This window comes from Gallus gallus, chromosome 7 (assembly GCF_016699485.2).
Source record: "Gallus gallus isolate bGalGal1 chromosome 7, bGalGal1.mat.broiler.GRCg7b, whole genome shotgun sequence".
Classification (NCBI taxonomy): Eukaryota; Metazoa; Chordata; class Aves; order Galliformes; family Phasianidae; genus Gallus; species Gallus gallus.
The window spans coordinates 33,219,365-33,234,381 of NC_052538.1; the positions used below are offsets into that span (position 1 = coordinate 33,219,365).

At 38.8% G+C, this 15,017-nt stretch overlaps 1 long non-coding RNA gene across 18 annotated transcripts in view; it reads left to right on the forward strand.

Moving 5' to 3' along the window:
* Nucleotides 1-15,017, forward strand: part of LOC107053852 — a 195,570-nt gene that overhangs the window by 35,416 nt on the left and 145,137 nt on the right. For all 18 annotated transcript variants that reach the window (XR_005861391.2, XR_006939940.1, XR_006939932.1 and 15 more), the window contains exons 3-5: nucleotides 372-616; nucleotides 8,996-9,113; nucleotides 14,290-14,438. This is a non-coding gene — a long non-coding RNA (uncharacterized LOC107053852). The remainder of the gene's footprint in view (nucleotides 1-371; nucleotides 617-8,995; nucleotides 9,114-14,289; nucleotides 14,439-15,017) is intronic.

Genomic DNA, 15,017 nt, shown 5'->3' on the forward strand with positions numbered 1-15,017 from the left:
AGAAACAACTGCCGAAAACAAAAGGAGAAATTAAACTAAAGAGGAATTATATACTTTAATTTTTTAATTAATTGCTGTCATGTGCTTTTGCGGTCCGTGCTGAGTATAGTCGTGTGCATGGTAAATTGAACCACGTTGCATTTAGTTGTGGGTGAGTGAAGAAGAGGTTTGAGTTGCTCCTTATAATAATCTGGTAAAATGGTATTCATTGATGGCTGCATCAATCACATGATATGTTTTCTACCAAACTGTTGTGTGTCAAATCTTTTCTACATATTTATTTTTGTTGCATCTCTTGTTTTGTTTGAAATAGTAAACTGTTAACTACAGTAACCTGCTAACGTGGAGCATGCTTCTGTCTTCTATTTCAGCTATTCAAATCAGCTCTGGCTATACCAAGTCCATGCCTATCCATTATACTTTCCATATATTTTAATAAATTCAAAGAGAGCTGCTGAGATTAAAGGGAAGAGCTTTGTGGTGGACAACTCGAAATGAACAGGCTCTTCCTGCTGTGCAAGGCAGCGACTTGCTGAAGATGGAGCCTGCACATCAAAGGAGAGGATCATAAGGATTCTGCCAGGTTTTAATGCAACATACCGGCTATTTTGACTTGGTAAGATGAGTAACTCGTCATGTTACAGTACATTTTGTTTTGTTTTGTTAGCTCAATACACCATTTTCTGTCCCTACATACTCGCATGGTTTAAATGCTATGTAACGATGTTGTGAAAACAGGCTTTTTCATGAGGTCTCCTTTCCTTCCTGGGTTTTCTCATGTCACAATCCAAGAATAGCCTTTTGTCTTGATATTTCAGGCTTTTTTTTTTTTTTTTTTTTTTTAATGGCACAGAACAAAAGGTTATGACAAAAAAGAAAAAGAAAAAAAAGAACAACTTCATGTGTTGTTAAAGATTTGTCTCAAGGTTTTGGTTGTGGTCTGAAAAAAGCTTCAGACTTCCTATTATTTCCTATTATTTTACCCAGTCATCCCTACTGTGAAGTTATTTTGCCTTGGGGTGGTGACTTGTAGAATTTACTTAGGCATTACTTCTTATCACAACTTTGACCAACAGCTTGGTGATCACTGGAGTCCCTAAACACAGGGAATGTACAAGCTCGGTTAATATGCAAATTACTGCTAATTAGGCAAACAAGCAACCAGTAAAGCAGATCTGGCAGGTGAGTTGACATTAGGTAAAGTACATGTGATAATTAATAAACTGGAAATTTGGATGGTCATCAGAATGGAAAATATATTAGTTTAGCCATGCTTGATCAATAGCTACTGTCTTTGTGCATTTATGTTGAACAGCATCAATTCACATACCCCTGATTCTAGCAAAAAGAAAAGTGCTGGATTACATATGCTCTACTGATTTCAATGGTAGGGACCATCTCCGTGGCTATGGAGATCAATGCTGTAGAAGAGTTTACCAAATAGTAGTTTTCAGTGGTGTCACTGGCTTTTTGTGGTTTTGTGTTGTTGTTGTTGTTGTTTTTTTCTCTCCTTTCTCCCTGCCTAGAGATTGCTGACGATCAGATTTTGCTATTACAATGTAACCACATCCTAATCCTGGGTTTTCCTGCTAATCAGAAACATTTTTTTTTTCTGTTTTTTGTTGTTGTGGTTGTATTACTTTAATTCACTTTGTCTTAATTCTTATCTATTTATCAAAGATATATGGCTAAAAATATTCACCTCTGTTTTGAAGGGGAACTTTTCCAGTGACATTAACAGTAACTCTAATATTATAATGGTACAGAAGTATTCTTAGAGTACGTTATGTGTGTGACTTTTTGAGGTTCAGGAAACAGAAATGAGAACCAGTAGCTCTGCTATAAAGACCTCTGCATCATCTGTTGAGTCCATTTTCCCCATTAAAAAAAAAAAAAAAAGAAGAAGAAGAAGAAGAAGAAAAAGAGCAGTAAGAAAGATAGAAAATAAGTAGCAGGAAAACACGCTGAAATAACACACCCACTAAAATAATGAAGCCATAAACACAAGGAAAATGTGTGTTAAGGCTACAAAAATACTTTACCTCAGTTCCCTTGGGGCCAGTCTTTACAAGACACATGGCCCTTTTCACTTTATGAGACGAGCCCAAGACGCTAAGCTGTGTTTGCAAGGCTGGGCAATACTTTAAGAAAATATTGTCAGACTTTGCTATGCCTAGTCTATCCCAAGACCCTGAGCCTGTATTAAAAAGACCTTTTTAAGCAAATGCTGGAGCATATGTTTAACACGAAGTATATCTATCAGCCAGCTGATTATGCATGCTGGTCTCTTAGCTGATGTTATAGAGCTGATCCCTTAATACAGAACCATCCCAGAGCAGTCCTTTTTAAAAAATAATGAGTACTATGATTGTATGATTGTCTTTTATTTTTCTTCCTGAGATTGAACAAAACTGTATCTTAAATGGTTGTAATATGTTTATCTTTTCTTGGGTGCTATGTGGCTGTTCTGTGCTTTGCAAATACGTTACTATACTCCAACAGATCTCCATCTTTCCCTGTAACATCTCATTACTTCTTTATTTTATGCTAAGGAGTAAAAATAAACCCATCTCTCACTCCCCCAAACTTGTGAGGTGATGCAGAAACATTTATAGAAGTAACACTGATTCTGGTTTGTGTCTGTTGAGGATAGGGTGATACATGATTAATTGCTGGACAAAGATAGCTCTGTCTTAATAATATTTATGCTATTGTCTTCGAGGTCTTAGGAGTACTTTCCAGTGCCAGATAAGTTAGTATTTCCTGTGACTGAAGTCAATGAAACTATCTGTGTGAGCAAGTACTGCTGATTATGAGCAGCAACTGTATATTTTAGTGGTTACAGCCATATTTTGACCAGACGTAGTCCAATGTCTCAGCTAGTGCCAGATTTTCAGCACGACGCTTTTGATTTCCAATCCTGTGGCCAGGCTTTTCACTGAACTGAGCACCCAAAGGTACTCGGTGTGCTGCACACCCAGCTTTGTGCTGAAAAGGGAACTGAGGCCCTTGGCAAATCCATCTGTGTGATGGTGTCATCCCTCCACAGTGTCCCAGTGGCCATGCAAGTGGTAAGGATGGTCTGCAGCATGTGGAAGAAGCATGCATTTCTGTCTTTCAGGATGGTGAAGGAATGACTGTGTATGTGGGTGGCATTAAAAACAAAATTTGGCGTGTTTTTGAGGCTATGTCTTCTTCCTTGTGTACCACATTAGATAGGGTTTTAGCACTTATCTGATGGAGCAAATCTCACCATCTCTTTGAACAAAATGCTCCTTGAAAGCATACAATGCCAGAATTGTGTCTGAAACCATGCAGAGGGGGTGGACATGGCTTTGAGGGTGGTACAGCACTGATTTCACAAGACCTCAGTCTCTCCTTTGATGTGACAGATAGTATGTGTTGTACCAACCACGTTGTGGTTCCCTGGTCCCACTTCCTCCTCCCCACTGAAAATGTTATCCCTTTTTGTGACCTAATGGCAGGATTGAACCTTTCTGACTAATTTTCACTGTGGTAGTGACTCTGCAAAAACATGTTGTTTTGCCTTTTTAATCACTTTCTAATGATAATGCAGCAAAGTCGTTACCGTGTTAAATTGAAATGATTTTCCTTCGTTATATTATGATCATGTAAAGAAAGGAGAAAAGATTTCAGATTGCCTGTGGACTCTTACATTAGTGACAATATTGAATACGTACTATTACGAAAAAACATTTATAACCTCTTAAATTTACTTTTACTATATCTGATCTGGCATTTGCTGCCTATATGCTGGTGTCCATATGTGTGTGTTTTTAGATCAGTGTGCGCAAATCATATGGAAAGAGGAAGTGGGCTGACCAACTAAATCCATCAGAAACAAATATGATACAGTACCAGTCTGGTTCAATGCTTTTCTCAGCGTCCAGAAGCCCTCTTCTTTCCATCAGAGTTTCTAAGCCAGCTGAATTTTTCCAGAGCTCCTTTCCCACCCTGAAAACAGATGAAAGAGGTGTGTAGAAGTACCCAGAAATATACCTTGTAAAATCTGGTTTGGGAAATACTTATTTTTTACTTACAGATTATTCAGCTTTCTCTAAACTTTTATTTTGTTCTGTTTCTGTATTCTTCTATAAGGAAAGTAGGGTAGGAAGAGATCCACCCCAGAAATAGGCAAGTGTCCTTTTCAGACCATAATGAGGGTCCTTTTTGAGGGCAGCGGTTAAGGTGATCCATTGCTATTGGCTTTTATTTTATTTATTGGCTTTTTTTTTAGATTAAAAAAAAAAAAAAGAATTATTTTTCTGCAAAAATTAACTCTCATGATTAAGCACTTTTTTTAATATCTCATGTTCTCCTATTCCAGGTATATTGGTTTAGCCTAATGTAATTTAAAATATACTCTCTTGGTTTTGCTGGAATGTTTGCGTGTTCTCAGTCATATGAAGTGTTGAGAATGTGTTAACTGGAGTTTGAAGCAAGGACGGCTTAATACATAGCATACATAGCAGGATACACCTTGACAGAGGTATTAATTCACTGCAGGTTTACTCCACATGGAATCTCTGTATTTTTATGACATGTACAGTTGGTTGTAATGCCGTACTAGGTATCATGTACAACATCAAAGAGCTAAGTAAGTATAAAGGTATGCTGTATTTCTTCAGTTCATGTCAACAAAATCCCTTTCAACCTTGGATACCTCCTGCTTAAAAATCTGTAGCTATTACTGTGTTTTTGTTTGCAACATTTCTGTCCAAAAATAATATTTGTAACAGGAAAATGGAATGGAATGCTTAGTCTGTCTTTTTTTATTATTATTATTATTTTCTTTTTATTATAGTTTTAGATTGTTTAACTCTTAGCTGTCCTTGAAAAGTAGGCAGAAGACTCCCAAATAAAAGCAGTGCCTTAGAGTATAGCATCAGCTTTCCACTCAGCTACCTTATTAGCATTTTTGTCTCAAATGGGCCTTCTTCCCCCACTAACCATGACATTTTCACCATATGAGAGAATATCTGACAGCATATTTGCTGAAGACGTCGGAGACAATGATCCAGCTGTCCCCCCAACATAAGACAAAGGGAACAATTGTCCAACCTCTGCTCCTGTTGATGGCTAGGTACTTGCCATTAGCTGGCAAAACATTTTAGGGAACTGGAAAAGATTTTGTTTGACAAAACAGTTTAAAATACTGGTCACAATTGAAACCAGCTGCTACAGATACTCGCTTTTGCAGTAGTGCAATTATTATAATCTTTAAACTTTCTATGGTGCTGCTACTACGAAGGCAAATGACTTGCATGCGTTTATTTTCATACGTTGTGTCTGAAATGTGCCTATCTCTGAGGTGGACAGATGCCAATCAGTGCACAAGGTATTGTATAACATAGCTCGGGGCTCGGAAATGTCGTAGGATCCATGGTACCCTTGAAGAGCAAACAGGGCCTCAGCTTCTGATGTGTCACTCAACAGATATGATGTATATGACACATACATTGCTTTATACCACTATATAATTTAGTGTGCTTATGCAAAGAAGTGCATGTGGGATCGATGGCATATGGTATATTAAGAAAGAGTAACACCAGATTTAAAAAAAAATAAATGTATTCATCCATTAAATGGTGTAAATTAAAGTAAGCTGTCAAAATGACAGCACAATAATGCCATCTTTGCAGTATCACATACTGCAGCACAGTTAAATCATATCACTTTTGTGGAAGAATTACAGATGAGATCCAAGAAAAAATTGCTTTTGAAATGCAATTCTTTGTTAGTTAAGAATCATCATTCCTAGCCAGGATCCCCTGCAAACACGTAAAGCACAGAGTAACCATAATAAATCATGATAATTTATATCACAGCTAATTCTAAGGAAGTAGCATCGGGGGTTACACTTCAGATACACTTCATATTACTCAAACTATAATTATTTTCATTAAAATATAAAATTGCTTACAGCCGATTTACTTGAAACACACAGCATTGCACATTTAGCCGTGTACACAACAGGGCCATGAGAGTTCAAAACAAGTAAAGTCAAGTGTTAAATAACAGCACTTGACTCATACTTTTTAATTGCATATCTTTGTAGACACAATCAATGTACTTTTAATATTCCTCTTTAGCAAAACATTGAACTAGCTTTTTCAATCATCATCGAGTTGATTAAAAGTCAATGTCAAAATAAACTTGAGAAAATACTGCTAGGTGCTTGTAAATACAGTCTTTCTAATGGTTTGTGCGTGTCAAGAGGGCAAATTTAGTTTCAGGAGGAGAAAAGGAAATGCTTCAAGTTGGTGAGGAGGCAGGCAGTGGAAAGCTGAGGAGTTTGAATGTTTTCAAGTGTAATAATTTATAACACCACTCTCTCTCTCTAGTGCCTTTCTCTAACAATCTCAATGAGTTGTACAAACAGTAATTAATTATGGCCTCCAACACCTCTGTGAGGTAAATGCAGCTGTGTAGGATGCTCTTCAGTTGCTCCTGTGGAGGAGCAGCCCTACAAAGCCCTGATCTGGGGCATCCTGCAGTACACAGGGCTGCAGGAGGGCTGCCCTCTTCACGGTTAGACTTGAAGAGGCTGCAATGGGATGTCAGACCTATCCCTAACAGTAATACACTGTTTGATTTATTGCTGGTTGTGTGGTTTTGCTGATTATATGATCATTGTAACAGTTGAGATGCTAAGCTGAGAGTGGTGCATTAGCGAGTTGGGCGTGCTTCCCCCATTGTCATTCTGGCCAGTTTCTATTTTTTTTTATTCTATTTTATTTTTTATTTTTATTTTTGCTGTTGTTGTTGAAGAGGTGAATGAAATTCATTGGCTGTAGATGGAATTTCTTGCTGTAGGACAGCACTCCTTCCTGAAGTTTCACCAAACTGGTGCAAGTCTGATCAGAATCCAGACCCAGCATACAGTGATGGAGACTACTTAGGGTCTAAGCAGAGCTATCTTTGTCAAATCTAAAATCAGATGCAGTTACAAAATGTTACCTAAAGGCCTTTCCTGCAGGATCATTCCCTATTCCCTGCAGCAGATGAATTTTGCTGTGGGAGCAGAAGAAAGATGAACTAATGATATCCTAACCTATTTACTGCAGCAGTTACCTGACAGCAGTGGATGAATTATCCTTAAATTGCCTTCAGACTGGGACAGTTCCAACCTTCCAAAATGAAGTAGGAGTCAGCTCTTCGTGTGTTTTAATACCTGAGTCCTTTTTGCCTTATTTCTCATTAAGCAGCTCAGTCTGAGTTATTTCTCTGACACCAGTAATGGAGAAAATGAACATTTGAATCTTTTGCATGTATGTCCTCATAAATGGGTGATCACTAGTGTTATAGCAACATTATAGCTCAGTCAACTAAGACTTGGAGATTATGGCTAAATCACAGGGCTTAGTCTTTGTAATATAAACTTTGTGACGTCTGTCTGATGTCAACGGACAGCTATTTTCCTCGTATCTCCTACGTCTGTTTTGCAACATTACAAGGAGTGGAGAATGCCACTCAGCACTCTTCCTGGGAAATAAATGGAAAAGCACTCCTTAGGCTAGAAAGATCATGAAAGCTATCTGGCCTTGTGGATGCTTTTTATGGAAGTGAAAAAGGCAGGTATCTGTTTACCCAATGAATGAAGGGATTTGAACTCTAGCGTTGAGGTGGGGTTGTTGGTTGGCATCACTGTTTACTGCCTATCCTAGTGAAATGGAGTTGAAAATTAAGTGTATGCCATGCCTGTGTGTGCCTGACCTGAGTATTGGTGGGACCAGTGCCTGTTAGCTGTTGTACACCCATCACTGACAAGTTTGTGAAGTGTACAGATACCTCTGTGTATGGATTCAGTGATTTCTAAATTCAAATCTAAGACTCTAAATACCCTCATGAATTTTATCTTTAATGAATTGTCTAAACATGAGGTCTCCTGAAAGAACAAAGTAAACCTACTGGAACGGGCTGCCCAGTGAGGTGGTTGTGTCACCATCCCTGGAGGTGTTCAAGAAGTGTTTAGATGTTGTACTAAGGGACGTGATTTGGTGAGGAAATACTGGTGGCAGGTGTATAGTCAGACCAGATAATCTTGGTGGTCTTTTCCAACCTTGATGCTTCTATTGTTTTATAGGTGTCATGGTCCTGGACATCCCTACTATCTATAAATGATCAGCAAGTGGATGTTAAATACAAGATAAATATCCCTCTTACTTTTTCTTTTCCTGCCATTTTTGCCCCTTAGCTTGTATTCTTTATTTCAGCTAGCAGTGGCCTCGCTGGAGACATCATAATCCTTCAGCGTGTGCTGGTATACTCAATATACGTACACTGGACAAACCCTATGATACACTGAGAACCTTTTTAGGCACAAAAGGCCATTTTGTCCTTTCACATGTCTGTAAACAAACGATGTGATAGACTGTCCCTTCCACCATTTGTTATTTTTAGATTCTGCATGATGAGATGCTAAAATAGAAGGAAGTAGTTAAAGGGCTGGAAAACAGTTCAATTATTTGAGATTGCATGAGATACCAGCAATCTCCACAGGAATGTAACTTTTTTGGTTCGAGTTGACATTTAAATTGCATTCTGTGCTCAAAAGAAAAGTCAGTGGGAGAAGAGGAATATCAAATGAAATAGTGGCACATGTGGTGAGTCACATTTGCTATTATTTTGTAAGTATTATAAAAATATATCAGATTTTATTGGAATTGACTGAAAATTATTAAAAATTGGAGATAAAGTTTTTCTTTGCTAAGCTGTACCTTACAGATGGCACATCAGAGAAAATTCTCTTCTTGTTGAGAAATCAAAACAGTTCAGGGAACACGGCAGCATCAGTATAATAATAGTTGACAGGTACAGTGGCTGTGAACAAACACCCATATCATGGTATCTGAGATGCCATATTTTCCATGCTAAAATTAAACTCTGAGATGTCTTTGACAATGCTGTGTTAGTTATGTGCCAATGTTCACTTTAGTTTGGTTTAATACTGCTTTATTTCCCTCAATTACAGGTCGTCTTCTAATCAAACTGGAGATGTTTAGCTAGAAACTCCTTTCCCTGTTATTTCAAACATAGCCCAAGCACAGCTCCAGTGTCTGCTGAGGATAGGTTGGGCATGGATGGGAGAGGTGAGTCAGCTGCAACTTGCATTAACTCTGCTGCTTGACCCAGGTGTTTGTGGTGGCTGCTATCCTCTTGATTTTCACTGCCTCAGATCTCAAACTCTGTTCTTATGCCTAATGGGACGACGGCCAGGAAGGATTAAGCTGGATGCATTTTGGACCAAAGGATTTTTATGTCTATAATTTGCAATTTCAGTATGAAGCCAAAGTGATAGTAAAGCTGAGAAACTTGTAGCACAAAGTGTTGAGGGAAAAAAGTAGAGATCGGTCTGTAGTTACATATGTAAAAGCCACTTGCTTACATTGCTCCTTGCATATTGTATAATGTATTATTTTTTTTTACACACAATGGAATATATGATTCTATGCTTACAGAAAATATCACGTGTCAGATAAGTTCCTCTTCAAGTAAGGTAATTTACTAATTATTATAAAGTTAATAACTGTTATTAGACAGTTTCAGAGTTAATGCCTAGTTTTCTTCTCTGTATGGCTGGCATCAGAAGTCTATTCTGGCTACACCCTGTCTCCTCACCTCCTGCAGGTGGTTTTTCTTGGGGAATAATTTCATATCCTTAGTCTGACCCCCAAAATTAAAAAACATGTACGTACAGAAACCACCAGATTTGTTCTATGGAGGATTCTGTTTGTAGATAGATTAAGGCATTTGTGGTTATGACTTGCCTGTCACTGTTACGCTTTGCAGAGTGTTTAGAGTGATGGTAGAAGTGCTGTGGCCCTATATTTAAAACAGTAATTCTGAAAACAAAGGAATGCTTCTTCCACCTCTATTTCCTTTCTCTTGTTGTGCAACTATGAGAGCAAAACCTACATTCCTTCTGTACACTAGTGATAATTACATTCTCATAGCCTTAATGAAGCAGTTTATATAGAAACCTTAGCTCACTGACAGTCAGGAACAAGCTGAAGCACATGCATGCAGATCAGAAAGCTATGCTGCACGTGTATGAAAGCACAAGCAGTCTCTAGACTAATTTTTCTTAAAATTTACGTAAATGGTAGCTTGCAATGCACAGGAAACCTTGTAGCTGCTCTCTACTTGCAAATGTGAGAAGGAAGCCAAATTAGCATAGATAAAAGCAAACCTAAGAGATATGTATCTGTGTTGGTATGCAGCACTGCAGGGTCAGGGAAATCATTCAAAGCACTGGGCTTAGATTCAGCACTTTTGAAAAGTAAGACATTGAAGACAGAGAGAATTAGAGGGAGAAGCAAGAGATAGGGCAGCTGGAAGAAAATAGAAATACTGAATCAAGAACTAAACTTTTCAAGATTACTACTTCCAGTGAGGAGGAGTGTCGTGAGAGCATGGGGGAAAAAAAAAGTCTTGCTGATCCCTATTTATGGTGATGTTAATCACGACCGTGTTATCTCCCAGAGCTGCCTCCTTCCCCAGTGCTTCTGCAAGCTTTCACTTTGTTTCTGTGCTGCACAAGGACCCTGTAGCACTGGTGGTATAAGTCTGTTTCCTCCCACAGCTGCAGCTATTGGCGTGGGGCAGAGCAAATGGCTGGGGCCATGCAACTTCAGCTGATGCAGATGGTGCCTCTTGAACATTATCTTGGAGAAAGCAAAATGTCAGTCACAAAAGAAACCATTGAACATGGAGTAAGTTCCAAGAACGGCCCAAATATAATTGTTGTCTTTACTAGTGATTTTTTTTTCTCTGTGAGTGTTGCTCCATTGTGGTGAAAATGGTAGCAAGCTGTACTTCCCCGCAAGTTTAGCAGGCAAGAATCAAGCGTTGGTGCTCAGGTGCAAAGAAGCTGCCAGATTCAAGGCACATTCAAGGCGATGAGATTCCTTCCATTGACTTAAATGAATTTTGGATCAAACATTTGGAAATACAGGCTGAAATGTAGCACAATGTAGTAGAGAAATGTCAAGTTTGATTGCTGCTGGAAACATAAGAAAGCAGTGCTGCTGGTCCAGGGGCCGAGGCAGGAGCTGGGGAGATTAGCATGGAGATGACAAGCTGCTCTGGCTCAGGGAGACCATCTGAGGTTTTTCCTTGTGCCGTTCACCAGATCCCAGTCTCCTCAGTTACTCTGCCTTATGGATGCTGAATATTTTAAAAAGTGCCTTAGCTTTGGTCTTCTGCAGGAAATAGGAAGTTGGACTGAAAAAACAAGGAAGGCAAAAAGAAATAAGAAAACACCTAAACCACCTTTCTTAGAGCTACTTAGTGTGTAACGTGGGGCTGGTGCAGGACAGAGGTGGACCAAGTCCAGAAAGGTTAGCTAAAGTCAAGATAAAATGGGATAAAGATCTGAATCACCACTTCCTCTGGTTTTTGAAAGAGCTGAGCTCTACGGCCTGGGCTTTGCAAATGCAACCCAAGCCCATCTTCCCACTTGGCTGTGCCGTGTGATCTGAGGCGAGCTGTTCTCATGACTCACGGCAACGGTTGACCACCATTCTTAACTGTGTTCCTTCTTTTACACATTTGGTACAAAGAAAAAAAATCCATATTCCAGTTTTATGAAGACACAAGCACATACACAGTAATGCTTGATCTGCAGCCAGCTAATGGAGAGGATATGTTGAAACCACCAGGCATATTGTTACGAGGAGAACAATAGATATTGGCAACGTTGTTTGATCCATGTGCCAAGGGTAAAATTAAAGCCGTATGTTCACCCCATCAGACACAGATTGTGGATGGATGTTTACGTAAACAAAGGGTCTGTTAAACTGTGTTATCATTTTCTTCCTTCAGCTCTCAAACTTCGAGGCCAGGTACACCAATAAGTGGTTTTCTGGAAGAGCCACGAAGAACCACATCAACAGCAATAGTTGCATGAGACCTTGGTTGATTACCATGTGGATACATAATAATGCCTTTTCTTTCCTTAACCTCTTAGAATTGCAGCAGTTGGAGCCAACCCTTTATTCTTGCAGGAAAAAAATCCTCTATAAAGTGCCTACAGATTTTTCAAGAGAGCTTGGAGACTGTGTAAGAAGTAAGCTGTAAGAAAAGCTTTCCTCCTTCTACCTGTGCTGCCCAACATCCTTACCTCTTTGCCACTGCTTGTGGCATCGTTAAAGCAATTGGTAGAAAATGAATCTGGAAAATTTCCCGGAGTGTACAGCTGCCCTTTTAACTTACACCTCACCAACCCACCCTAAGTCAAGGAACCGACATGTGGCATGTTTTCCTCTGGGAGCTGCAGAAGCACAAATACAGCTGTGCATATCTGGCACACTGGGTTTTTGATTTCATGTTTACTTGCTGGCCAGATAGCAGCTAGGTTTCAGAGAAGAGTCACCCATTACTTTCTTAAAGAAAAGGAAGAAGGAAAATGAAATTGATTTTTTTAATAATACTTACCTCCATGCCGTTACCCAGACCTTCCAATAGCAGAACACTGCAGGTTGTTTGTGCGTTGCTGTGTATGAAGATTCCTTTGAGGGTTCATAATTATCACTGGAGTTAATAGACTTTTATTGTAATTGCTTGTAGTTCTGGGTACATTTACAAAATGTCACTTGTAACTTCAGTACATAGGTTACCTGTTCATGGAATATCTAATATTGCCAGTGTAAGAAGCTTCAGGGGAACTAGGATGAACATGCTTTTCAGTTCTTTTCTCTTTATTTTTTTATGAAAAAAAAAAAAAGAAAAAAACATCATTGCTGTGTTTTAATAACATTCAGGTGTGTCTTGCTCATCTAGAGCATCAGTCTCAGACTCCGTGCATCGCTAGATACATCAGTGCAAAAGTTCCTGATCAATGTAAACCAGAATTAGGTACTCATAAATGACCACATCTTTAATTTCATTGTGGAAAATACCAAAATGAATAAGACTCTATTTAAAAAAAAAAAAAAGCCTGTAACAACAAATCTGTTCACTTTCTCAGCAAAATCAGCAGATGCTACACTTTAGAAAATGCACACAGCAATTTTTAGAGTTATCTTTGTATTCCTGATTGACATCGATGCATATGGCAGAGATCAGCTGCAGGAGAGAGTCTGGTAGATCTTATAGGTCCAACCAATAGGAGTGCTTTGAAAATGGGCAATCACAGGTACTGAAAGGATACATCATCTTCATTTTACTCTGGCAGCTAGCAGGAGAAATGATCGCTAAGCTGGTCTCATTCAGCTCTTCTCAATCACTTGCAGAGATGAGAAAGTTGTTCGAGAGATATCACTGGAGGCTCTGGGATTTTCTTCTGAAGTCATTCTGAATTTGCTGCTAATGGGGAGCTTTCTTTGATAGCTCTTTTATAATTAAATGCAGCTGGATGAAAATCAACCACAAAGGGAACTCAAGTTTGTTTATCGTTACTTCTGACTTTGTTAGCAGATGTTTTCTGAGTACCATAGTAGCTTGTTTAATTCATCTCCATGTAATGTGAAGCAGGTAAACTTTGATTAATAATCTGACAAGTACATTCCTTAATTTATTTTAGAAGTTTCCATCTCTGTCTGTTATAGCACAGATGCCAAATCCCCAAAGAATGAAAATAACTATTTGTGTTTGATTTTTACTGTTATTCTTAAGACTAAGGTCAGATGAAAATGTGCACGTAGCCCTCACCTTGTAATGGATACAGCCACTTGAAAACCTGTGCCACATGTGAACAGTGCACATATTGTGCTCCCACCAGGCAGGTCTGTGTTAATTGATGAACAAGTGGTCACCTTAGTTTACAGGTCATTTGTTGTTATGTTAATCACATTGAAAATGGTATTTGGGCTTAGTATGTACTCACCCTTGCTAACTGTGGTGGCCTAACTCTGTCCTAACAGAAACGCAGGTGTAACTGAGCTCAAATTTTGTATTTGATATAGCTAGTCAATAGTTATGTTACAAGAGCATCTAAGTGTGCAAATACAAATGATTCAGAGTTCAGATGTGTGAGCTCTTAGACAGAACCCCTAGGGTTTCTTCACTTGAGCAAGATGTCTACAGTAGATGTGAAAATCTGGACCATGGTCTACTTCTTGCAAAGTGTATTGGATTATAAGATATCAAAATTACATAGGAAGTACATATGCAGAAGTTGGTTCCTACACATAAGATGAACAGCTTCCTTCCTATCTTCCCCTCTGTTGTGCATTTTCCATCCTTCTCTCTCTCACTCATTTATCTGCTTCTGATCTGTAAGCAAACTATTTCTACTTCTGTCTTGTCTGACCTCCTGTTTTGCAGAGCTGACCCTACCTCGATTTGTTGTGTTCCTTCCTTATCTGCCCATTCTAATGGAAGTCTGCCACACATCATGGATGCAAAGTGTGGAGCATCAGATGTTCACAGCTTCCCATTGTGAAGTGAAGGTGTTGGGACCACTTTGTCTTCAGGTGAGATTAAAGTGCATTATCTTGCCTGACTTGCCGATTGTACTGTTGTCCTGGATGGTTGTTTCTATAGAGACTTGGTGTCCCTTGTGTTACTGGAACTTGAACTACAGGTTCACACTTCATAGTTGTGATAAACAGCCTATTTGCTGTTCCTTCTTTCGTATTCAATTAGTTGCTTTCTAATAATTACTGTGTGCTTTATTTTTTTTACATGGACTTAATGAGTCAGAAATAGAAGTAGCAGTGACTCTTGCTTTTTAGTGTAAACACATTGAAATTAGCCTTTCACAAATAAAAATTCCTGTTACCTTACTGTCCTAACAAAAATATATTTTTGAATGATTCTTTGTGCTTCTGAAGATCATTGAGGCTCTTTGATAGTAAAGTGAAATGCAAGGTCGCAGCAAATTAATAAGAGTGAGAAAACTTTTGAAAGTAAAACGTAACTCAGTGGTCCTTACCATGCTTGACAGTTGTCTGGTGCAATCAGCTGTGAACCAAAGCAGGTATATACTTGTTGCCATCAGCAAGTGCCCAAAGTGCTTGACGCTGCAGGGGTTTAAGTGATTTGGGCATCTG